Here is a 27669-nt window from a genome sequence, read left to right as displayed (position 1 = left end):
TAAAACCTTTGGGAACTGAGGCACACTGACCTTCAAAACAAAGACTGGATAAGTTCCCAACAGGTTAGGACATCACGCATAATTTTTAGAGACAACAGCCTGCTGCTTCTCCTTTCTGTTGTCCCCCAAAGAACACAGGTAGCTAAGTTTATCCCCCAAGTCACTGGTGTAGTGTAGTCCAATCCTGGCTGGGACTTCACGTTTAAGATTAATAACTTAGTACGTGGTACTTCTTGGACATGACTGGTTTCTGGGCTGCCTCATATCTTGCTTTGGGTTCATTTCATCTATATTCTTGACAGATTGCTTCGTCAAAGCAATCTTATACATAATTATGGCTGCTAAGATGGAAATCTATTCCTGTGATCCTGGAAAATTCTGTTGGCTGGGCAGAAAGTAAAGCAAACAGCACAAAGGTGCTAGATTATCTGACAGTGGCCAGTTACTGATGATACGTGTGGAGAAGAGAATTCAGTTCTATCAGACAAAACAAGGGTTGTGCCTCTGCACTGGCCTTATTTAGGAGGTGTTTGTTCAGGTTTGACTTTGGATGTAAACTAGATACCAGAAGGAGCCCCAATTTTAGAAATAGAATCAGGCCTGGCTCTGGAAACACCTGAAGTATAAGTTATCCAAACCACAATGACTATACAAGGGCCCTCTCAACAGGCTTTTCTCTTTTTAGAGAGTTTTTGGGGTCTGGCTATGTTTGAGCAGCCAGTAGACCCCTGAGCAGATGAGTGGAGTAGAAATGGGTTTCCTGGGCCAAGAAAGTTCAGAGAAAGGTACTAGGAAGACAAGCATGGAATGAGAGAAATTAGGAGAAACTCGAGGGGTAGGGGAGGCAGAAATGTGGGTGGGAGAGAGGAAAAGGGGGGAGAAAAGAAGGGAAGATGGACTGAAAGTAAGTTATTTTCCCCTCCATTTTTGTTGGTGTTGTCATTGTACAAATATATGCTCATGGTAAATTAGAAAAAAAAATTAAGAAGCAGGAGCCACAAATGAGCAAAAAAGAAAACACAAATCACATAAAAGTCTGGGTTCTCCAAAGTTATACTTGTTGATTACATTTTTGTGTTCATCGTGAAGAAATTTAAAAAATATATCCATATCTCCAGAAAAGGATAAATACCACCAACAAATCTTGATAGCTTTGTTAAGACCCCAGACTGGTTTGGGTTACTTACATAAGAAACCGCAGCTGGCCCTTATCCTTGTCTTCAAGTCAAGGAAGTGAAAAAAGTAGAGTTGTTTTCGAAGCTACAGTGGTAACAAATACAATGCGATCCCGGTCCAAATACCAACAACATTTTTTAAAGAGGTGGAAAGCTAATCATTAACTTTATTTGGAAAGAGGAGTAGACCTCGATAAGTAAAGCACTACTGAGAAGAATAAAGTAGGAAGACTCACACTACCTGGCTTCAGAACCTACCGTACAGCTGTGGTAATCGAAACAGCCTGTACTGGTACAACAACAGATACATTGACCAATGGAACAGAATTGGGAACCCAGATATAAATCCATCCGACAAGGGCCCAAAGTCCTTCAGATGGGGGAAAAGACAGTCTTTTTACCAAACGTTGCAAAACTGGATGTTCATCTGCGAAAAAATGAAACAGGACCCATACGTCACAACATACACAAAAACTCATTCAAAATGGATCAAAGACCTAAATATAAAACCAAAAACTATAAAGATCATAGAAGAAAAAGTAGGGTCAATGCTAGAGGCCCTAATACATGGCATTAACAGGACACAAACCATAACTAACAATACACAAACTCCAGATGATAAGCTAGATGATAACTGGGATCTTCTAAAAATTAAACGCTTATGCTCATCAAAAGACTTCACCAAAAGAGTAAAAAGAGAACCTACAGATGGGGAAAAAAATTTTGGCTATTACAAATCGGTCAAAGGCCTACTCTTTAAAATCTACAGGAAAATTCAACACCACTACAACAAAAAGACAAATAATCCAATTAAAAAATGGGTGAAGGAAATGAACAGACACTTCACCAAAGAAGACATTCAAGCGGCCAACAGGCACATGAGGAAATGGTCGCAATCACTACCCATGAGAGAAATGCGAATCAAAACCACGATGAGATACCATCTCACCCCGGCATTACTGGTATGAATCAAAAAAACTAATGTTGGAGAGGCTTCAGGGAGATTGGAACTCTTATGGACTACTGGTGGGAATGCAAAATTGTACAACCATTTTGGAAAACAATATGGCGCTTCCTTAGAAAGCTAAAAATACTGCATGATCCAACAATCCCACTCCTAGGACTATATCCTAGAGAAATGAGTCATCACACTAACAGACATATGCATACCCATGTTCACTGCAGCATTGTTCACAATAGCAAAAAGATGGAAACAACCTAGATGCCCATCAGGAGATGAATGGATAAACAAACTATGGTACATACGCACAATGGAGTATCACGCAACACTAAAGAACAAGGGTCAATCTGCGAAGCATCTCACGACATGGATGAATCTGGAGGGCATTATGCTGAGTGAAATAAGTCAATCACAAAAGGACAAATATTATATGAGACCACTACTATAAAAACTCATGAAAAGGTTTATACACAAAAAAGAAACAATCTTTGAAGGTTATGGGGTTGGGGGTAGGGATGGAAAAACACTAAATAGACAATAGATTAGTGGTAACTTTGGTGAAGGTTAAGACAGTACACAATATTGGGGAAGCCAGCACAACTTGACCAAGCCAAGGAAAGAAAAAAGAAAAGCTACAGAGGTCACAGAGTCAGCATTTTGGGAAGTTCCCTTCTTCCTCCCATCTCCTCACTCTCTACCTCCCGGCCCCCACCTCTGGCCGTTACCGGCCTCCCCCATGCATAAACCTTTCCGAGAGTGTAGGATTTGGTACCCTTTCGTACTTAGGGTTGGTATTTAGGTGTTTTTTTGTTTGTTTCAGTTTTAGTCAAATCAAAGTAAAAAGTACATATTCACATTCCCAGGTCAGAAGTGGAATTTTTTTTACTTGAGGGCGCAAGGTATTTGTTTTTACTGCTATTTAAGAGGCAGATCTCTGTTCCAGTCTCTTCTAATGCCCAAAATTCAATCTTGAATTTTCCACACCTAATTTCACACACACACACACACACACACACACACACACATACATACACACACCCTTGTCACTGAAGTGTTTAAGCAACATTAAATAATTGCTAGGCTTTTTTTCTTTAATTACATTGCTCTGGATATAAACATTCATTATTCAAACAGCTTGGAAAATGAAAATGTAAGAAGGAAAATAAAAATCACCCATAATCCCACCACCAAGTGATAATCATTACTTGACACTTTGGTGGATTTTCTTCTGACCTTGCCTGTATACACAGGTATACTTTTGATGACAGTGTACACATGGTTTTATGGCTGCATAGTTTTTCCTCAGACAGTAACAATTATTGTGAAAGCTACTATTTTCATAAAAACCAGAGTCAGCTACATTTAAAAAAGAATCTGGCTCACTAAACATTAATTGTTTTCATCAGTTTACTCCCATCCTGATCACCTTTGATTGTTCTTAGAGGCCTCATCTTGGCCTGTAGCCAAAACCCCGGAGTTTCCCAGTTAGGGTTTCAAAGACCCCAGCAGACCCTCCTTCTCACCTCCAAGCTGCAGGCTTTGAGGTTTTCGCTCTGCTGTTTGGCAGCACCAGCTAATCAAAGGAAAAATACGTGCTTGTGTTTACAGGGGTCCTATTAAGCTTCTAGTTCTACGATGGACTCTTTTTTCTTCCCTCCCAGCAAGATGGCAAAATCTGTGGGAAGTCTAACTCATCTTTGTTCTCTTCATCTCTCAACTGTCTATTTGATATCTCAGCACGTCTTCTTGAGCACCAGTGAAGCGCAGTTGGGGGCAGCAGGAGTTTTCACCTTCGTGAGGGAGGCCCAGGTTCTATTTCCGGCTCACACCCCTCATGCACAGCTGGCAGTCATCTGTCAGTGGAGTCTTGCATGTTGCTAAGGACACTAAACAGGTTTCAGTGGAGCTTCCAGACTAAGGCAGACTAAGAAGAAAAGCCTGTGTCTTAGTCATCTAGTGCTGCCGTAACAGAAATACCACAAGTGGGTGGCTTTAACAAAGAGAAATTTATTTCTCACGGTCTAGTTTTTTTTTTTTTTTTTTTAGTAGGTTACAAGTCCAAATTCAGGTGTCAGCTCCAGAGGACAGCTTTCTCTCTCTGTCGGCTCTGGAGGAAGATCCTTGTCCTCAATCTTCCCCTGGTTGAGGAGCTTCTCAGGCACAGGGACCCCAGGTCCAAAGGACAAGCTCTGCTCCCAGTGCTGCTTTCTTGGTGGCATGAGGTCCCCAATTCTGCTTGCTTCCCTTTCCTTTTATCTCTTGAGAGAGAAAAAGTGGTGCAGGCCACACCCCAGGGAAACTCCCTTTACATTGGATCAGGGATGTGACCTGTTAAGGGTGTTACAATCCCACCCACATCCTTTTAACATAAAATTATAATCACAAAATGGAGGACCACCACAGAATACTGGGAATCATGGCCTAGCCAAGTTGATACACACATTTTTGGGGGAACATAATTCAATCCATGACAGCCTGGCTATCTACTTCTAAGGCTCTACGGGTCACATGTCCAATTCACAACTGGCCATGGGGATGGTACAGGACCAGGCAACATTTCATTCCATTGTGTGTGGGGTAGTCATGAGTTGGTGGCCAACTTGATGGCAGCTAACAACAATAACATGAAGTGGAAGGTTTGTTTTGGGTGCTGGGCCACAGCACTAAGTAAGATCCCAATTAGCTCAGTGCCTCCTTCCGGAAGGCCATTCTGCTTCTTCTACTGTACACTGCATAAGAGCAGTGTCTGTTCCTTCAGCTCCCAGCAAAATGCCTCTGTCACAGCAGTGACTTAATAGTGCAGCCATTCACCAGATGAAGGAATGAAAAATTGCTTCAGAGAGCCAGAGCCAACATAGCACTGTAAACAGAAGCATCACACCGTTCCTCCACAGCAAAGACCCAAAAACTAAGTAAAACAGAGTCAAATATCAATCCTGGAACCCCAAATGTCAAATGAAGAGATAAAGAGCTCAACCAAGCACCAAATGGAATAAGAAACTGACAGAGAACAGAGAGGGAGAAGAGATACAAGTGGAGGTCCCCTATCAGCTATAGCAGCACAGGTTTGCCATCTTGGACTCCTGTCAGAGATCGGCGGACAGAGACTACAGGAAAGGAGCTTCACAGAGCTTCCAGCAGGGGATAGAGCGCCTGGTAACCAGCGATATACGCTTTCCTACCCCTTCTTCCCCCTGTTTGGCCTTCTCTGCTTCTCAGTGGGCCAAGTGACTGCAGCCCAGGAGGCACTGGCACTGTGCCACACGGATCCACCCTGCCATATCAACCTGCTCCTTCAGTGCCATTTCTTTGTTGCTGATGTTGCTTTCTTCAGCTTCTTTTTGTTTCTTCCCTACCTCTCACCTCCTCCCCCTCCTTCCTCTAGAACACCTGGGTCCATGTGCCATCTTTGCTTCTTCTTGACAGGCTGTGAAGCACTGTTTGGCTAGGGAACTGCTTCCTCGGTCTATGCCACCATGCAGAGGGGATCCCTGGGGCCTTTTTATTTTGTTTCCTCTTTCTTTTTTCCTTTTTGTTTTTCTTCATTTCTCTGTTTCTCATATCTCTCGACTTCTTTTCTTGTCTCCTGAATACCTGGGGCTATGTGCCATCTCCACCCCTTCTAGCTGAGCTGCACTATGCAGCTTGGGAGCCACTTCCCCAGTCTGCAAAGCCACGCCAGTGGGATCCCTGGGGGCATTTTTTTTCTGTTATATATATATTTTTTCTCTTTTTCTTTTTGTCTTTCTTCATTTCTCACTCTCGTCTCTCTCTATTTACCTTCTTTTTCTGTCTCCTGAATACCTGGCTCTGTGTGCTATCTCCACCCTTTCTAAATGGGCTCTGCCCCGAGGCCTGGGAGCCACTTCCCTGGTTGCCAGTGGGCTCCCTGGGGGTATTTCTTTCTTTCTTCATTTCTCAGTTTCTCATCTCTCCAACAGTAGGCTTTCTCAGCACTTTTTTTGTTGGGGGGGGGTGTTCCTGTTTCTCTCTCCTCTCTCTCTTCTTTCCCATACCCAACTTAGCTCCACATATCACAAGCTTCCCCCTCCCTTCTGCCTATCTGCTCTGTGTACTGTACATCACACCCCCAAGCAGCACAGGTACCAGAACCTGCCCTGCTTTGACCCCTGGCTCACCTTGTTGACCACAATACGTGCCACAAACAACCCAGCCCAGCCCCTCCCCTTTAGCTGGATTTGCCCTGCTGCACCATAGCTGAGCAATGGGCCCTGTTTGTTGGACAAGAAGGTGAAAAGCATCATGTCCACAGATGAGCAAACAACGAAGTACACACAGTCTGCCTGCTCAGACATAACCAAATAAAACAAAAAAGCAGGAAGAAACAAATCTACATCAATAAATGAAAAAAAAAATAACTACTGAATGTTCTGAAGACAGCAGATGACATTAAAACATATAAAAAACTAGGACAGGATGTTTCCAGTAGGTGTCCAAAGTAAAACACCAGATGACTTTCTAGTAGAAGAAAAGGTACCGGAACTACCTGATAGGGAATTCAGATCTCTAATATTCAGAGCTATCCAAGAGTTGAAGCAAAAAGCAGACACAAATGAGGAAAAAAAAAAAAATAGGCACATCCATGGAAAAGGCAGACAAATTTATGAAAAATACAGAAAAAACAATGGAAGAATTCAGGGAAATAATACAGGAACAATATGTCAAAATAAATACACAACTAGAAATCATACAAAAACAATAATTACAAATCCAAAAGATAAACAAGATTTCAGAAATGGACAGTGTCATAGGCTTGAGGAGTAGGTTTAAACAATGGAAGACAGGATCAGCGAAATTGAAGACATACTTGGATACCACTTTGAGGAAAAAATCAGAAAAAAGAATGAAGAAAAATGAAGAAACCCTGAGAATGATGTGGGATACAATCAAAACCAAAAATTTGTGAGTGATCGCAGCTCCAAAACAGGGAGAAAATAGAAAACACAGAGAGGATCACTGAAGAATTGCTGACAGAAAGCTTCCCTAGTATCATGAAAGATGAAAAGCTGACCATCCAAGAAGCTCAACAAGCCCCATATAGGATAGGTCCCAAAAGAAAATCACCAATGCATATCATAATGGCACTCGCTAAAACCAAAGGCATAGAAAGAATCCTGAGAGCAGCTTGAGAAAAATGAAAAGTCACATACAGAGGGGAAACAATAAGTCTCAGCTCTGATTACTCAGAAGAAACCATGCAGGCAAGAAGGCAAGGGGATGACATGTATAAAACCTTGAAAGGAAAAAAATTGCCAACCAAGAATAATACATCCTGCAAATCTCTCACTCAAATATGATAGTGAAATTAGGACATTTCCAGATAAATAGAAATTAAGGGAACAAGTAAAAACCAAACCAAACTTACAAGAATTATTAAAGTGAGTCCTTCAGTTTGAGAACAAACATCAGACGACAGCCTGAATCTCGGACGCAAGGCCACGCCGGCCAGATACCAGTCTAGGAAATGAGCTCTCAGGCACTATTCAAAACCCAAAGATTTACGAAGGGAACCAGAGAGGTTAATCTGTAAATGACAACAATGTCAGAACAACAAAAGAGGGAATAAATGGTATAGGTATAAAACTTTCTAATGTAGAATAAGGCAAGGTGATACCAAGTAATAATAGACTGGCTCAAACCTAGGAAGATAAGAGTAAATTTCAAGGTAGCCACAAAGAAAGTTAACAAAACTACTCTTCAAAATAAAGAAGAAAAACACAAAGTCTCAGTAAAAACAAAATCTACAAAAACAAAAAGAATGAAAAAAATCCACACATACACACACACAAAAAAAAGAATTTAGCACAGGAGAGTAAGAGGAACAAAGAAAACATCAGCACCACAGAAAAGCAAATTGCTTCAGAAAATAAATCAGTTTTGCCACAATCTTTGTAGATTTATTTTTGAAGGCCAGCCAGTCCTAGTAAAATTACAAATACCTCCAGAAGGGATGACATATGAAACCCTTCTCAGCCACTGATAGGTTAAAAAAAAAAAAACCAATTTTCCAACCAACTGACTTCCAGGCTGAATTGGAAGAAGCAAAGTGGGGAGAACATGCCTTGGACCATGAAGCCAGACATGAGACTATGTTGAGGCACCTAGAGACCAAAAGATGGTGCTTATGAGAGCTGCCATCTGCCTTCCATTTTGTCATACTGGAGGGACTTGCATGTTGCTGTGATGCTGAAAGCTATGTCACCGGTATTTCAAACACCAGCAGGGTCACCCATGGTGGACAGATATCAGAGGAGCTTTCATCCTAAGACACATTAGGAAGAAAGGCCTGGCAATCCACTTCCAAAAATTAACCATTGAAACTGTACGGATCACAAAAGAACATTGTCTGACTTGTTTGCTTTGAATACATCATCAAAAAAAAAAAACCCAAACCCATTGCCATCGAGTTGATTCTGACTCATCGCGACCCTATAGGACAGAGTAGAACTTCCCTACAGAGTTTCCAAAGAGCGCCTGGTGGATTTGAACTGCTGACCTCTTGGTTAGCAGCTAGAGCACTTAACCACTATGACACCAGGATATGTCATCAGGAGGGATCAATTGCTGGAGGGGATATCATGTTTGGTGAAGTAGAGGGCAAATGAGGGCATGGGAAACCCTCAGTGAGATTGGCACAATATCCTCAAGGATGGACTTGAACATGTCGGCAGTTGTGAGGATGACACAGGACCAGGCAACGTTTCATTCTGTTGTACGTGGGTTTCCATGAGTCAGAGTCAATTCAGCAGCAGCTATGAGAGCCTAAGTGAGTGGTATAAAAACTCTGACGACAAGCTCTGCTTATTTCACAATTATATCCTAGTCAAAATTCTTACTAAGACAAAGAGACCCAACCCAGAGAATACTAAATATGTCTACAAGGAGCCTCCAGGAGAAACCTTGGAAGTGACAAATCGTAGGCCTGGCCCGTTTGGAAGCTTGGAGACAAAGACAAAATGTGGTTCCTTCCCTTCACATCCCATTACGGAGAGAGATCCTGCTCTGGGAACACACACACACACGCGCGCGCGCGCGCACACACGCACACACACACACGCTCACTCACACACACGCTCACACACACACACACATGCTCACACGGTGATTTATTTGCAGATTTACAGAAAGCCACCTAGTGGGACACTTTCTTTTAAGCAACATTTAGCAGCTTGGAGTCTTGATTTTGTGAAAGCCAGAGTATCAGCAAACTCAGAAATAAGAGCTGTGAGGGTAAAAGCCACAGCTTAGAAAAAAGAAAAACAACTTAGAGGTGAGCTGAAATGTGCCCTCCCTGTGAATAAGCCCTGTCATTTCTCCTCCACTGAGATCCTATTTGTTAATTGTTCACGTAAACCTTAAGGGAAAACAGATGCAGAATCAATTTGTGAGCACTGGCATTCATTTAAAAGTCTATAAATGTGTGTTTACAACAGCAACAGAAACACACAGGGACAGACTCTAAACCTCTTTCTCTCTAATTTGGAGCTGCGCTGGCATGAGAATGAAGAGCACAAAAAGAAGCAGGTAGAACAAATTTCAGGCAGGATTTGGTGAATCTGCCTAGGATTTATGGGCTGGCCAACTAGGAAGTTGGGAGTCTTCAGTTTTTTTTTTTTTGGAGGTCTCTCACATGTTGTTTTTGGCTGAATTGTAGCCTTGCATTCCAAATGGCCTTAACCCAATGTCTGAAGAAAAAAAAAAATCTAGATTTTTCTAGAAATACACATGTATATATATTCATACCAGTACTGGCAGACGAGCACACACGCGAACATTTTCATCTTGCATTTATTAAAATTCTGTAGTCTAGTGTAAGTAGGGTATCTATTTAAAGATTCAGACTTCCTAAAATTTTAAATTTGATTCCTTCATTTCTCAACTTAAAAACCTTCTAGGGATAACAATTGGCCTTGGATTGAAGTTTACATTCTTGGTATATCATATTCTGTATAATCTACTCTTTAGCTTTAACTTCCGGGCAGTCACATTTTCCACCCTGGGCCCTAGCTGCTGCCTCTTCCTCATGCAAAGAATACCCTGGAAAGTCTACCTGAATCTCTACGTAGGGCCGAGTAGCCTCTCTAAAGTCCCACTCACCCTCTGCATGGCTCTGTCTTGTCATCCACATGTCAATCTCCCTGAAATGTATGCTCCCAAAGGGTATGGATACTGTTGACATCATCTCTGCAGCTCTAGCAGGTACCCTGACACAGCATACATTCAAACTAATTGTTCAACTGAACAGAAGAGTATTTACTAAAAAACTTACTGCATGTGTTGTTAGGTGCCGTCAAGTCAGTTCCAACTCATAGCAACCATGTAGAACAGAATGAGATACCACCTGGTCCTGTACCATCCTAGCAATAGTTGCTATGTTTGAGCCCATTGTTGCAGCCACTGTGTCAGTCTATCTCATTGAGGGTCTTCCTCTTTTTCACTGACCCCCATCTTTACCAAGCATGATGTCCTTCTCCAGGGACTGTCCCTGCTGATAACATGTCCAAAGTACTTGAGAGAAAGTCTTACCACCTACACCTTTGCTGACATCAAATCATGCAGTATCCCCTTGTTCCATTCGAAGGACGGCCTCTTGGTCTATGTACGGGTTCCTCGTGAGCACAATTAAGTGTTCTGAAATTCCCATTCTTCACAATGTTATCCATATCCAAGGAGCATCCTGGCTGTACTTCTTCCAAAACAGATTCGTTCGTTCTTCTGGCAGTCCCTGGTGTATTCAACATTCTTCACCAACACCACCGTTCAAAGGCATCAATTCTCTTTTGGTCCTCCTTATTCATTGTCCAGCTTTATATGTACATGAAACAATTAAAAATACCATGGCTTGGGTCAGGTGCGCTTTAGTCCTCAAAGTGACATCTCTGCTTTCTAACACTTTAAAGAGCTCTTTCGCAGCAGATTTGCCCAGTGCAATGCGTCATTTGATTTCTTGACTGCTGCTTCCACGGGCGTTGATTGTAGATCCAAGTAAAATGAAATCCTTGACAACTTAAATCTTTTCTCCAATTATCATGATGTTGCTTATTAGTCCAGTTGTGAGTTTTTTTTTTTTTTTTATGTTGAGATGTAACCCATATTGGCTGAGTATGGAAAGGATAAAGAGACTGTCAGGCTTGTATGGAGAGCTCGCTTAGAAAAGTGGACATGGATTTAAATGTCTTCTAGAGCTAAGCAATAGCTGTAACTATGTGAAGGGCATTCAAACAAATTTTTTTTAAATAACTTGCTGACCCAATAAAACTTGACCAATTGTTGTATTCCACTGGCTGGTTGCTAGTTCGGAACTTCTGGTCTAGACTCTTAGTGAATACTCAACAGTACGCCCAGGACCAACGGCTTGGAGCTCATATCACAAATGAAAAGTATTTAAAGCCAGAATGTATTGAAAGGAAGAAAAAAAAAACGAGTAAAAGCATTGTTAGAAGGATGCATCTCTCACCTATAAAATGACTCCAGATTGAAGCTAATGACCCATCGCACACCATGGTAGAGGTTAAGCCTCCCAGCCCTACATGTTTGCAGTTCCAAGCACAGTGAGTCTCTATTTTGTTTACTCTTGTATTCATTAGCATACCAGTGGGGCACCTTCCATGAGCCAAGCATTGGGCCAGATATCAGGGTTGAGAGATGGGCAGACATGATTGCTGTCCTCAAGGATTTACAGGGTTTTTTAGAGGAAGACAGGGAGCCCTGGTGCTGTAGTGGTTAAAAGCTCAGGCTGCTAAACAAAATGTCAGCAGTTTGAATCCCCCAGCTGCAACTTGAAAACCCTATTGGGCAGTTCTACTCTGTCATTATAGGGTCGCTATGAGTCAGAATTGACCCGACAGCAGCGGGTGAGAGGAAGGCAGTAGTGGTTAAGAGCTATGGCTGCTAACCAAAAGGTCTGCAGTTCAAATCTACCAGCTGCTCCTTGGAAACCCTATGGGGCAGTTCTACACTGTCCTACAGGGTTGGTATGAGTCAGAATCAACTCAGTGACAATGAGTTTGGTTTTTTGGTTTAGAGAAGACGGGAAAACTGGTGGCGCAATTGTTAACACACTGGGATGCTAACCAGAAGTTCAGTGGTTGGAAATCACCAGCCACTCCACTGGAGAAAAGTCCTGGTGATCTGCTTCCCACAAAATTACAGCCTCAGAAAAACCTGCAGGGCAGCTTTACTCTGTCCTATAGGATTGCTATGAGTCAGAAATGACTCGAGGGCAGTGGTTTTTTGGTTTAGAGTAAGACAGACATCTAAAAAAAAAAAGTGTACTGAAATGTTACAAGAACAGTGGGGTCTACAGAAGACAGTGGTCATTCCCACTTGGGGAAGTCAAGGCAAGCCTCCCTGTGGTGAACACCCTTGAGCTGAGTCGTGGCAGATGAAGGAGTAGGCGTTCCTATGGAGATGGGGCAATAAGGGGAGACGCTTGAACACAGAGGCACTGAGGCATGGAAGTGCCTTAGAAGAGTGTAGAGGAATTATTAGTGATTCTACAGGGCTTTCAAGACACAAATAAAGACTAGAAGAGCAGGCAGAATCCAGACCAAGGAGGCCTTAGAGGCCAGGCGGAGGATTTTGAACTCTATTCTATGAAATAAAATAAAATAAGAGCTTGATGATTAATTTGCATTTTCCCTGATTCTCCTTTTGTACCTACCCACCCCACTCTATTCTCCTCTCAGAAGGTAGCTAGGTGCATTTCTATGACTAAAAATTAACTCAATGGCAATGGGTTTCAAATTTTTTTTTTTTGCCCAGGGTTTTGACAGGGCCCAGAAGAAAAGCTGTTGGAAAAACAACATCCTTTCTTTCATGTTCAAGAATCTTTGAGATTTTTCGCAGTACCCTGGGTGGGCAGGGGAGAGAAGAGAGGGAGAGGGAGATTACCTCAGGTGGGGAATAGGAGCCCGAGTGGCACAGTGGTTAAGCGCTTGGCTACTAACCGAAAGGTCGGCAGTCCAAATCCACCAGTCACTCTGTGGGACGAAGCTGTGGCAGTCTGCTTACGTAAAGATTACAGACTCAATAACCCTATGGGGCAGTTCTACTCTGTTCTATAGGGTCACTCTGATGAGTTGAAATCAACTCAATGGCAATGGGTTTGGTTTTTTGGGTTTGGGGAAGGGAATAGAAGTTGATGGGTCACCAGCGAGCCAAGGACATAAACCTGGTGACCTGGATAGAAGAAATCAGAAAGGAAAGGTACATCCTAGAAGCCATACCCCAGGTACTGATGCTGCCACCTAGGCAAAGACCCCAGTTCCTCACTTGGCACAGCAGCTGTAGAGACCCACATTTTGGGGGCTGGGTAGGTTTGGGAAATGAGGCTATCAGTGGCAGCCATGACTGACTGAACGTTAGAAGCCACTCACCATTTTTCTGGGCACCACATAAGCTTCCTGAATTCTTGGACTACTCTAGGGAAAGAGAAGGACCACCATTAAGTACTGTGATCGAATTCCCTCCCATCTGTAAGAGTAACAGCTTTGAGTTAGATTTAATTGGATTTTTAAAATGTGATATTTCTTGAACGTTCAAGCCTGTGGAGTGAAATTTATGTACTGGCCACGAAGCATTTTATAAGGGAAAATAACATGATCAGACTTGTGTTGTGGAAGCATACTGTTTGAGAAATTCACGTGGTGCCCATGGGTGTTATTGCAAATGGGGGAATCAGATCTTTCCAGAAACTAGTAAAAAGGGACAAAGGAACGGAGAGGAAGTCTACAGAGGACACAGAGCATTTGCCTTCTACAAAGGTCAGTCCTTCCCTGATGGAAGAAGGAGACCCTACAACCTGTGCCCAGGGATGAGAGGTTAGAGAGGGAGGCCAGAGTTTGACACACTCCCTACAGCTCAGGAAACGAAAACACCAATGCAGCCGAGAGATGATGCAGGCTGCTCCGCTCAGTTCAATCTTGCCGAGATGTGTGTCCATTAAAATGCATTTTTAAAAGCCTCATGTGTGAGCATAGATCTAAAAACAGGTAGATACATGGCTGCCATCAAGTTGACTCTAGCTCATGGCAACCTGTGCGCAACAGAGTGAAACATTGCCCAGTTTTGTTCATCCCCATGATGGCTGGCATTTTTGAGACTCTCTTTGCGTCTAGGGTCTGCCTCTCTGGCCCTCTACCAAACGTGATCTCCTCCTCTGGCGATCGATCCTTCCTAATGACATGGCCAAGTAAGTGAGTTGGAAGATGTTCTCTTGTGATCCATAAGGTTTTCATTAGCTAATTTTCGGAAGTAGATCACCAGGCCTTTCTTCCTGGTCTGTCTTAATCTGGAAGCTCCAATGAAACCTGTCCATCACGGGTGACCCTGCTGATATTTGAAATACCAGTGGCCTAGCTTCCAGCTTCACAGTAACACTCAAGTCACCGCAGTACAAACTGACAAATGAGTGGTGGCTAAAAAAAGAACCACAGTTGTATTGGGTCCAAGTCCGTGCCTTCAAGCATAAAGTACTGTTATTATCATTTTAGGGATTAAAACATCAACTTTCTAAGAGATTAAATTCATTCCTTAAATCATTTATTCAATGAACGTGGACTAAGTACCACCATGTTCTAGACAATCTGCTGAGAACTGCCTTGGAGAAGCCTAGTGATGGGGAACAATATGTAAGAAAACGTAAGTGATAAGTGCTGTAGAGGGTTTTTGTACATTTCATTGGAGTGTCTGCCTCCTACAATGACTTCATTTCTGTGAGAACTCTCCTTTTTCTCCACCCTCAGTACTGACCCTGATAGATGTGTTTTTGTGATCTAATCCAGCACTCTGGTCTTCACTGATTATATGTGGTGTGGGCCCTGGACTGAAAACAGGCCAATTAAATTCTCTCATCAGGGAGTTAAGAATTGAGAAAGAGTCTTAGTCTGAGCTTGTCTCTCAAGTCAAAGACAGATTTAGTAAATTATATGTTTTTATGAATTCCACCAACACTTTTGAAATTATTCACATAAAGTTGTTCAGGATTTTCTTATCTTTTTCATATCTGTGGCATCTGTAGTGGTGGTCTCTTTTTTTATTCTTGATATTGGGTATTTGTGCCATATCTCTTTTTTCTAGATCAGTCTACAGGTTTGTAAATTTTATTCACTTTTCAATGAACCAATATTTGGCCTTGTTAATCCTCTCTATTCTATGTTTTTTTCCTATTTCATTAAATTCTGCTCTTTATGATTTCCTTTCTTCTACTTTCTTTGGGTTTATTTTATGTTTCTTTTTTCCAGTGTCCTGAGATGGAGGTTTACCTCATTAATTTTTAAACTTTCTTCTCTCATACAAGCATTCAAGGCTATAAATTTTTAAGTACTGTTGAAATTGCATCCCATATGGTCTGAAACTATTTTGTTACAGTTAAGCTCAAAATGTTTCTTATTTCCATCAAGATTTCTACTTTGACCCTTGGGATATCGAGAAGGCTATTTCTGAATTTCCAAATATATAGGAGCTTATTCTGGCTATCTTTTTGGTATTGATTTCTAGAAGTATTGCACTGTGGTCAGAAAACACGGTTTCAATCCTTTGAAATTTGTGGATATTTTTCCAGGATATGGTCAGTTTTTGTAAATGTTCCATGTTTGTTTGTAAAGAATGTGCATTCCACAGTAATGGAGCACAGTATTCTGTAAGTATCCAGTAAGTCGAATTTTATTAAATCAAAGTTGTTTCTTTTTAATGGTGTTGAAATCTTCCACATTCTTAGCGCCTTTTTTTTTTTTTCTTTTTGTCTCCATGTTACATCAGATCTTGATAGAGGTTGTTGAAAACCTCCCTATATGATTGTAGGTTTGCCTGTTTCTCCCTAGAATTCTTTGACTTTTTACTTTATTTTGATGCCATATTATTATGCATATAAAATTTTAAAAATGCTGTGTCTTCCTGATAAACTGAACCTTTATTATTAAGTGATTTTTACCTAAAGTAATGCTTTTTGCCTTAAAGTCTAGTTAGTCTGATATTAATATACTTATATACTTTTCTTCTGATTACTGTTAGGAAGATATATCTTTTTTTCAATTCTCTAACTTTCAACCTTTCTGTATTGTATTTTGGAAGAATTTCTTTTAAATAATATGTGTTTGAATTTTTTATATATGTATAATCCACTATAACAATCTTTGTCTTTTAACTAGAAAAATTTGTTTGTTACTATTATGATAATTATTCATACATTTGGATTTATTATCTACTTTGGAGCCATGGTGGCACAGTGGTTAAGAGCTCAGCTGCTAACCAAAAAGTTGGCAGTTCAAATCCACCAAGCTGCTCCTTGGAAGCCTTATGGGGAAGTTATACTCTGTCCTATAGGGTTGCTATGAGTCTGAATCAATTTGACGGCAAAGATTTTTTGGTTTTTGGCATCTGTTTTGTGTTGAAGTCCCTGGGTGGTGCAAATGGTTAACATGTTCAGCTGCTAACCACGAAGTTGCAGGTCTGAAAAACCAACCATTGAAAACCCCATGGAGCACAGTTCCACTCTAACAGTCAAGGAGTCACCATGAGTCAGAATCAACTTGATGGCAACTGGTTTTATTTTGTTATTTATTTCATCTGTTTTGTTTCTTTTTGTCTGCATTCTTGTCTTTCTTTGCATTGAACGAGCATTTTTGTCCTTATTTCTTTCCATCCCTATACTCATTTGAAAGTTATATACTCTGTTTCTATTCATTTAATGTTTAAGCTACAAATTATGAAATACATACTTAAGTTATCAAAATCTAAATGTAGCCAATGTGTTTACCATCTTCCCTTACAATACAGCATCTTAGACTTACTAACTTTATTAACTGCCACCACTATCCAGCTAAAATGTTATTTCATACAGTAAATAATTGTTTAGATTCCCCACATATTACTACAGAAAAACCTATGAAAGCTTAAACCTGTGTGAGGTAGAAACCTGTAAGAGAAAGAAAACTCAAATATTTTTCACTAACAGAGAGTGATAGAAAAATGGTAAGCTGCACCCTGTCAAAGTTGGAAAATTTGCAAGACCCGGAAAAACAAGGCAGGCTTATTGAGTTCTGGCTTTCACAGGTTTCACTGTGTTTTCGTCTCCCTCCCTCCCTCCTTGCACATCAGATTTCCATTTTGGATCACTTTCTCTCAACCTGGTGGGCCTCCTTTAACATGTCCTTTAGTGAAAATATGCTAGTGGCAAACTTTCTCAGTTTCTGTTTAATGTAAATATTGTGTTCCACCCTTGCTATGGAAAAGATATTGTGGATTGATATAGAATTCTATGTTGGTCATTATTCCTCAGCACTGTAATGATATCATTCCAGTGTATTCTAGCTTCCATTTTTGCTGTGCGAAGTCAGCTGTCAGTCTATTACTCCTAGAGGGTAACATGTTCTTTCTCCCTGGCTGTTTTCAGGTCATTTCTCTATGCTGTGTCTCAGTGTGGATTTCTTTCTATGTGTACTGCTTGGGATTCATTGGACTTCTTGGAAAAAAAAAAAAAATCTAAGGATTGGGCACTGTATCAGTTATGGAAAGTATGTCTTCATTATCCCTTTATACATGCTGCCACCAGATTCTTTCCTACCTTTCTTCCATGAAATCCAAATACAAATATATATTTTCAATTTTATATTCCCTCTATGCTGTATTGATAATAAGGATCCACTGTTTTTTGTGATTTATCTTACAAGTCATTGCTCTCTTCAGTTATTATTTGCTGTTAAACAAGTAAAGCTTTTAATTTCAAATATTATTTTTTTCATTTTTAGAATCTGTATTTGGTTCTTTCAATATCTGCTCAGTTATTCTTAATAGTTCCTTTTCCCCTGCAGATATTGTTAATGTTGTTTTTATCATTTAAGCAGAGTAAATATAGTTTTTTATATTCTGTGTCTGATAAAACCAATATCTGAAATATTTTGCAGGTCTGTCACTGTCTGTTTTTGCTTAAATTTGTGCAGTTGTGTGCTTAAAATTTATGGGTGTGGGTTCCTTATTTTTCTTGGAAAAATTATTTTTGGGAATTCTTTGAAGGTGTTGATAAAGGTGCATTCCTCAAGACAGAATTTGTTTTTCCTCTCACATGAACCTATGAGCACTATCAGGTTGGGATCCTTAAAAAAAGTGGGGGAGGGCTAATGGTGTGAAAATTTTTAGTCTCCCTGGGTGATATGAATTTGGGCTGCAAATCCACGTACGGGCTTGCTTGTAGTGATGATGACTCAGGGACTGATGGCCTTTCCTGCCCTCCAAGTACCAAAGTAGCATTTGTTCAGAACTCTTTGGTTAGGGAGTGAATAGAGGGGTAGTTTGCTTCTTGCCTGCCCTTAAATTGAAAGTAGAGCCCTTTGGGGTGTACCAGCTTTATGGGAGATTACCTAATTGACACAGTGGCTGCAACAATGGGGTCAAACATAACAATGATAGTGAGGATAGTGCAGGATTGGGCAAGGTTTCATTCTATTGTACATAGGGTCGATATGAGTCAGAACAAACTTGACAGCACCTAACAACAACCACCACCTAATAGACTACCATCCGTCTGTCAGTTGGTAGTACCGTGGTGGCTGATACGTTGCTTTGATAGTAGAAGAAGCTATGCCACCAGTACTTCAAATACCAGCTGGGTCTTCATGGTGGACAGGTTTCAGTGGGGATTCCAGACTAAGACAGGCTAGGAAGAAGAGCCTGGCAATCCGTTTCTGAAAATTATCCAATGAAAACTTACGGAACACAAAGGTCTGATCCACAGGTGATCACTGGGGTGATGCAAGACCAGGCAGTATTTCCTTCTGCTGTGCATAGGGTCACCGTCAGTTGGGGGCCAACTCAGTGACAGTTAACTACAACAACTGCTCGGTAAATAATTGAAAGAATGAAGGCAGAGAATGATTTAGAAAAAGATTAAGCTTGCAAGGCCTTTCCAGCTTGACCATGAGACAAAAGGAATAAAAAGACTGAACTGGTTTACCAGCTGTTCCCTGATTCATAGGGAAAGAAATAGAGTGCGTCTGAGGTTGAGGAGGGGGAGAAACAAAACACAGTTACTTCATTTTAATTACATTTGGCTGTGGCGTTATTTCAAGATGGAACTCACAAAGCTGCAACTGCTAGAAGCTGTGTGTTTATTACCGAAGGGGAGATAAGGTAATGTAGTAATCTTTAAGGGATTTTTAAAAGACTGTTTTGTGGTGTGGGTTCCAGGGATGAAACTGAAGGTTGATCATACCCCCCCAGTGGTAACTGCAGAAATCGGAGATGAGGAGAAGCCATCTGGTCAACCCTCCCAGCACAGCACGCAAGAGGTCAGCTGAACTATTTCTATGTAGTTCCTGTCACTTCCCAGGAGTGGACAGGCCTCCTAGCTACACAGAGCACAGTGCTTTGGGACAAAAGGCGGACACTTGGCTCCTAATCCTCCGTGGCCTCGGTGGGGAGCTGGGAACTGACAGATCTTAAAACAGCAGCAGAATTTCCCAAGCCAGGAGTTAAGGCTAAAGCCTGCACCACCAAGCAGTCATATATATTTATGCAGAGGAGGGAGAACTCTCTTGTGGGCCAAGAGGAAGTAGAGTAGGGGGATACGTTTGCCTTCCTAGGCTGTTTTGCAGGACTTGAGGCATTGGTTTCATTGGTGCATATGGCAGGACAGGGCACTTGTTCTCGGAGTCAGGAGTAACGATGTTTATGAATTATAGCATGGGGCACAGAGACTTATGGGGTTCCTTTGGGTTCTAATTCTGGACTGACACTTAAGTCAACATACTCCGCTCCCCTTCACAGCCAGAGTTTTCATAACACTAAAGTATAGGGGGATTTCCTGGGTGATGCAAATGGTTCAATAGCTCAGCTGCTAACCGAAAGCTTGGCTGTTTGAGACCACCCAGAAGTGCCTTGGAAGAAAAGCCTGGTGATCTCCTGAAAAGATCAGCCATTGAAAACCGTATTGAGCACAGTTCTACTCTGGGATACATGGGGTTGCCATGAATCAGTATTAAACTCAATGGCAACTGGTTTAAGGTATAGGGAGGAGTCCTGGTGGCCATAGGAAGTGGTGGCAGAAGGAGATGGGACAAAAACAGTATCAAACATCTTTTCCCTGCCCTGAGTCTGCCTCATCCCCCACCATCCTCTCACTGTGTTCCTTCAGCAGCTATATGCTGGACCTCCACTAAGCTCAGAGCACTGGGCTAAGCAGTGCAGAACTCATGGTAAAGCGACAGCCTTGGCTCTCAAGATCGCCTAGTCTAGTGGGGAAGGCAGCCACACGAACAGGTTATTACTGTTCACTGTGATGGGTGTGACATTGGAAATGTGTATAGATTATGGAAACAGGGAGGAGGGAGTTGGTGTGTTGTTATAATAAGGGAGGAACTGGAGTCTGGGAAGCATTCTCCTATTGTTAGCAGAATAAGGTTCTTGCCTCAAGAATGAGCAGGTAAGGCACGTGGTTTTCCACATGAGCAAAGCTTTATTGAAGAGGCTTGCAAGTGGAGACGAGGAGGGCCTAGAGCAACGCTTACCCTCATCTCACAGAACAAAAGACAGGCCCAAGTTTTTAAAAGTTCTTGGGTGGGAAAAGATTCATGTTTATTCATAGGCACAGGCAGGGATATGTTAACTAAGGTGCAGCACAGCAGCTGTCCAAGATGGCTTCTGTCCCGGAGGCCTCTGGGATTCGTAGGAGGACTTATTATGGGGTGTCACGCCTGCGCAGTCTGCAGCTCTCCAGGTTCGATTCCCCAGTTGGGGCTGTAGCCCATCACTGCCCCTGGTGGAAGGTCACACAGCGGTCACAGGTGGGTGTTCTGCACGTGTCCCTGGGCCTGGTTTTCTCCAGCTGCTTCTGAAAGGCAACTTTAAAGAAGTTTGCTGGCTATTTTCAGTGTCCTGGGGAATGTCTTTGTTTCTGTGCCCTGGCCTATTTCTTGTTACTTTGTTTGCAGATTTGGGGGCCCCTCTATTCTTTGTCTTACTAAGTCTTTAGGCTCTATACTCAACCCCCTAGTACCTCCCTGATAGTATAGTCTTTTTCTCATTTACTTGCTTCTCCTCTAACCACACCAGTCTCTTCACTATGTTTCAAACAGGTACCTTCTGATCTCAGGGCCTTTGCTCCCTGTCTTACTATGGCCCCTCATTCTGAAACCCAACCTTTCTGGTATGGAATTCCTGGTCCTCCACAGCGTGTCTCACTATCGTACCAGTCCAAGATGACCACCCAGCACTGCCAACTCCCTTCTCCAACCAGTCTGCATTGTTCTTGACATTGTCCCCTTTGTTCCCAAGCTGAAATATTCCACTTCTCTCCACTGACCTGAATCTTATCTGCTGAAGATCAGCTCAAGTCCCACCTCTTCCATGAAGCCTTCTATGATTATTCCAGCCCACAGTGGTTGCCCTATGCTGGACTCAGTATCTGGAATTGTACTTTGATACTGGCTTTTATCCTATACTGTGACACCTTTTATATTGTTATAGAAATCTTCTGTTATCGATTTAATACGCATACTTTTCTCTCCAGCTAGAATTAAAACTCTGAATAGCAGAATCCATGTATTATATTTCCTATTATTTCTTATGGCCCCCAGTAAAATGTAGGACATAAAATAGGACATAGAACTTGGTAAATACTTAGTGAATGAATAAATGGAAAAGACAGGCATTTTGACCCTTGGGAGAGAGCCAGTATGACATTGGCTGTCTCTCCCCCCCCCCCCCCCCTTTTTTTTTTGTACCCAGATTCAATATGGAGAGGCTTTCTCTTCTGTGGCTACTAATTTGGGTAACATTATTTCTTTCTCCGAAGTCATCAACCAGCATTTCCTTCCATCCACCCACCCACTCACCCATTCATCCATGCATCCACCCATCCACCCACCCACCTACCAAATACTTTCTTGAGAGCTTGCTATGAGCCACTACTTGATGCCACAGATCCAAAGAACTGTCAGTCTAAATGGAGATACCAACGTGTAAACAAATAAGTGGAATAAAGTGCTGTGAGTTCTGTACCTGTTAGGGTTGGGGCACAGAGGACTGAAAAGTCAGTTCACTCACAAGGGTAAGGAATAATTTCCTGAGGAGGTGGATGCTGCGGCCGCACTGGTGTCCACCAGGGAAGAAAGTGGATGGGTTGGGGGCTTAAAGGAAGAAGAAGCAGTGTGAGCAAAGGAGTATTGATAGACCTTGGAGAAGTCCAGCACGTCCACCTACCACAATATTTAGCTCAAAGCCAAGAGCCCTGGACACCACCTAGTTGCTCTGTTTTGTTTTGTTTTGGCCTCAGCATGACCCCTTCTGCCTCCCTAGCCTGACTTCTTTGTGACCTTGAGTATTTGAAGATGTCTTTATTCTACCTCACAGGTGATTTGATTGATAGTTTGGCAGGAGATAGAGTTCTTGGCTGGACGTAATTTTCCCTCACGATTCTGATGTCGTTTCCCAATTACTTCTAGCCTGCAGTGCGGCTGCAGTTGGATGCCATTTCTGATTCTTGATATTTTATGTATGACCTTCTGTCTCCCGACTTGGCCCCTCTCCCCTCTCCCTACACCCCAGAAATTTTTAGGCTTCTCCCTTTTATCCCTGGTATCAAGATAATGTGTCTTGATGTGAATTATTTTTGTTTTTAACTCATAGTTTTAAGTATTTGATGGGCCCTTTCTAAAAAAAAAAAAAAAAAATTTTTTTTCTTTTTTCAACTTGGAGATTCATATTCTTGTTTTATTTCTTTAATAATTTCCTCCCCTCCATTTTCTCTCCTCTCCTTCTGGAATTTCTCTAGGGTAGATGTTTGATCTTCTGAACTCTTCCTGTAATTTCATTTCCTCTCTTCTATTATCCATACCTTTGATCTTTTGTTCTAGCTTCTGAGGTTTATCTTTTAATTAGTCCGCTGCCTATTTTATTTCTGTTATCATATTTTTATTTTCCAGTTGTTCTTCTTTCTTTCGAATGTTCTCTTTAAAAATAGCACGCCGCTATTGATTTATTGATGCAAAATTTTCTATTTTTCTGCGAATAGTAACTATAAAGTTCTTGTACATCCCATATTACCTTTCTTTCCTCCAAGAGCCTTTTTTTCTTTTCAGACTTGTTTATCAGGAGTCACCGAGCGGTGCAAATGGCTAACATGCTCGGATGCTAACCAAAAGGTGGGTGGGTGGTTTGAGTCTACCCAGAGGTGCCTCAGGAGAAGGGTCTAGCTGTCTACTTCCAAAAAATCAGTCATCGAAACCCCTGTGGAACACAGTTCTACTCCGACACACACGGCGGTTGCCATGAGTCGGAGTTGACTCATGGCAACTGGTTTTATTGGCTTGCTTATTTGGGAGTTTGTCTCCCATTTTGGAGATTTCCTTTGAACATCAGCTATCTGTCCATGGTTAAGAACCCATCGCTAAAAGCTGAATGGATAACCTACGTGCAAGCACAGGGCTTATTGATTGGTGGGTGGCAGGTGGCATTATAAGATGATCAGTTAGGGGCCCAGTAATGTTCTTGGTGAGTTGTTTGCAAATATTCCTTAAGGGAGGCTGACAGCAATCTAAAAACCCAGCAGGACGGGGAGTAAGGATCTCACCATTTACTCTGCCGACTTAGTCACTCTGTTATCAGCACGCTCTTCCACCGTTTGTTGTTCCTGGTGTCCCCTAGTCTGGAGCTCCAGTTCATTTTCTCCAGCAAACCTCCCACCTCCTCTGCCCATGAGGCAAGAAAGGTGACCAGACACTACCTACTTCTTATACAGACTAACCCCTCCCAACCCAAGGTCCTCTGAAGCCCCTGGTGCTCCTAATTCCTGAGCCATTCGAGGTTTTTGAGTCTAATCAGCTTCTTCCTTTCTATGGCTTGAATCGTGCTCCCCTTAAAATACGTGTTGCAGTCCTGACCCTATACCTGTGGATGTGATCCCATTTGGGAATAGGGTTTTCTTTGTTAGATCAATGAGGTCATCTCAGCGTAGGGTGTGATCTAAACCTAATCTCTGCTGAGCTGTAAGCTGCAGCGTGGACACAGGGACAAACAAGACAGATCTTTTCTGATGACCACAGAGGCCCAGGAACTCCAGGGATTACAGGCAGCTACTAAATACCAACCAAAACCAAGCCCCCTATGTGGAATCGATTCTGACTCATAGCGACCCTATATGACAGAGTACAATTGCCCCATAGGGTTTCCAAGGCTGTAATCTTGACGGAAGCAAACTGACACATCTTTCTCCCGTGGAGTAGCTAGTGGGTTTGAACTGCTGACCTTCTGGCTAGCAGCCAAGCACTTTAACCACTGTGCCACCAGGGCTCTGGCAGCCAGTAGAAGCTGAAACGGACTAAAAAAAAAAAAAAAAGGAGGACCTCTTCTTAGAGCTACATGCTAAATTTGGACGTCTAGCATCCTGAACTGTAAGAAAATAAATTTCTGTTCTTCAAAGCCACCCACTGTGGTATTTCTATTACAACAGCACTAGGGAGCTAAGACACCCCTCCACAAACTTTCTCCTTGATGCCGAGTCAGTAACCCCTTCTCTATGACTTTTTATCTTCCAAAAATTTCTTAATAACTTGTGGATTTTCTTTTTTATTCCCTTACTATCATTTTGGAAACCCTGGTGGTGTAGGTGCTTAAAAGCTATGGCTGTTAACCAAAAGGTCGGCAGTTGGAATCTACCAGGCGCTCCTTGGAAACCCTGTGGGGTGGTTCTACTCTGTCCTCTAGGGTCGCTGTGAGTCGAAATCAACTTGGCGGCAGTGGGTTTGGTTTTTACTATCCTTTTGGAAATTGTTCTGGGTGGATTTGAGATAGACATGTGTGTTTTGGCTGCCATATCTAACCAGAAGCCTTTTCCCTGTGTTGGACCTTCGATTTCTCCTACTGATTGTCTTGGCAGCTCCCTTCTCCCTTATGTTCCACCCCATCCCCAATGCTATGGTGTAGGGTTGCCAGATTTAGCAAACACAATACAGAATCCCCTGTTAAATTTAAATTTCAGATAAGTAAATATTGCATGGTACATACTTAAGTTTTAAAAGCAGTTGTTATTTTTCTGAAATTCAAATTTAACTGGATGTCTTCTATCTTATCTGGCAACCATACTAGGGCAGAATCCTTGCACACTAGCTTAGGTACTGTAGAACCCAATCCTACTTCTAACCCCTTAGTTAGCCACCTGCATAGCTAGCCCTTCCCTGTTGTCCTAGCTCCACAAGGTAATAGAGTTAGACACTGACCTGTGCTTTGGGGTCTTCTACATCCTACCAGGTAGGCAAATGGTCTGCTGTTTACATTTTGCCTATGTCAAGCTAAAGAGTTTGATATTTACCCTTCCATCTCTGGGGGGAAAGAGCCATATATTTTTACCAGCAAAATGAAATGATCAGATTCTTTTTTTTTTTTAATTGACGTAACATAGAGGGTGACAAGTGTGAGCACAGGGAAATATTAGGGTGAGTGTTGTAGTCACTACTTCAAGTGAGAAAAGATGGCGTTCTAAAGTAGGGCAGAATGAGTGAGGATCGGGGAGTGAAAATGCAAAGAATATGGAGGAGGTAGAAACGACTGGACCTGGAAATTGACTCTAGTGAGTGAAGGGAAACCCTGGAGACACAGTGGTTAAGTGCTATGGCTGTTAACCAAAAGGTCGGCAGTTCGAATCCGCCAGGTTCTCCTTGGAAACTCTATGGGGCAGTTCTACTCTGTCCTGTAGGGTCGCTATGAGTCGGAATCGACTTGACGGCACTGTATTGGGTTGGGTTGGGTAGTGAGTGAAGGGCGAAGGGAAGGGGTGAGTTGAAGGTGAGTGCCAAGCTGTTGGCTTAGGTGAGTGGATGGTGAGCAGAGCCTTTCACCAAGAAAAGAAATTCAGATGGAGAACAGATTTGGGAGTGAAGACTGCCATTGATTCTCCCCAAAGGGGTCCTTATTTACAGAGGGGAAGGGGATGGATGTTCTTCTGGGAATCATGAATGTGTTCAGCCTTGTCCCAGGCTTCAGCGAGGAAAAACCACAAAGATGTACCCAACGTACTGAAGTTATTTGCAGACTATGCCTCCTGCCCTGGCTCTGAGCTCAGCTCATAGAGGAAGACCATGCACAGGAAGGCCTTGCACCCGGGTAGGAGCAATACAGGAGCCCTTCTCATGTGTCATTGTTATTGTTAGCTGCCATTGAGTCAGCTCCCAACTCATGGTGACCCCATGCACAATGGAACAAAACACTGCCTGGTCCTGCACCATCCCAGGATTGGATGCAAATGGGACTGCCATGACCCGTAGGGTTTTCACTGGCTGATTTTCAGGAGTAGATTGCCAGGTCTTTCTTCCTAGTGCATCTTAGCCTAGAAGCTGTGCTGAAACCTGCTCAGCATCATAGCCACATGTGAGCCTTCCCTGACAGACGGGTGGTAGCTGCACATGAAGTGCCTTGGCCAGGAATCAAACCCATGTCTTCTGCATGGAAGAGGAGAATTTTACTACTGAACCGCCAATGAAGGCCTCTTCTTTCATGACAGTCCCGTCCTTTCAAGCAAGGGGTGGCAGCTGTTGGCAATTGTCAGCTCAGCAACACTGGAAATAGGCTGTCCTCATTTCCCTTCCGCCTACAGTGACAAACAGGAATGATGGGCTGTTCTGTGCTCCACCTGAGCTGAATAACCCATCCTAAACTGAGACTGGATAGAATCAGATGGGACTGACTCTCGGGAGGGAGCCTCACTTTCATTCTCTCTTGGCTTTCTGCTTCGGTAATTTGCATCCACTTATCCTACCGTACGACCTCATCTGCTTGGACTAATTACGTCAGGCATTGCTTCTCAGCCGCAATCAGCACACCTCACTTCCTGACGTGTCGGAAGCCCTACGGACACCTCTGTTGTTGTTAACTTTTCCCGCTCACATCAAATCTCATTATTGAATCAGTTGAGTTGGTTGAGAGTTTAACATTAACACTAATACCAGTTCTTTGCCCTGTTAATAGCCCAGCCAATAAAGACACCTGCTATCTCGGTTAAGCTAATGAGGCAGGAGGAAGGATGGGAAGAGTGGCAGATGAGGCCGGTTCTTCATCTCGCAGGTCTCAGAGCTGCTCTCCCGGGTGTCTCTCAGAGCTGCCCTCCCGGGTCTCAGGGTTGCCCAGGCAACTTTCCCTGCAACTCTGAGTGGTAGTATTTTGCTTTTCAACGTTGCTTCCCTCCATCCTGTGTTAGCAGAAGGCTGTTCCCAAAGGGCCGGCTTTTCTGCTTTGTTTTCTCGGAGTGTGTGGCATAAATTTGAACAGTTATCCTTCCAGTTCCAGGAATGGCTTCTTTGTCAACTTCCATTGCTGGCTATTCAGTTTCTTAAAAAAAAAAAAAAATATGGAATTGAAGCACGGTTTTGCATGTGAGATTACCCGCACAGAGGAGCGAACTGCTACAGTGCCTAGGAAAAGCAAAGTGGTATGTTGAAAACGGACACATTAAAAAGCAATTTTTTTTTTTTTTTGGCTTTGAAACTCAGACTTCCAACCGAATAATTCTAACAAGTCCACAAATAG

The sequence above is a fragment of the Elephas maximus genome, chromosome 9 (genome assembly GCF_024166365.1).
Source record: "Elephas maximus indicus isolate mEleMax1 chromosome 9, mEleMax1 primary haplotype, whole genome shotgun sequence".
In the NCBI taxonomy this organism is placed as follows: Eukaryota; Metazoa; Chordata; class Mammalia; order Proboscidea; family Elephantidae; genus Elephas; species Elephas maximus.
Note: the sequence above shows the minus strand (reverse complement) of the source record.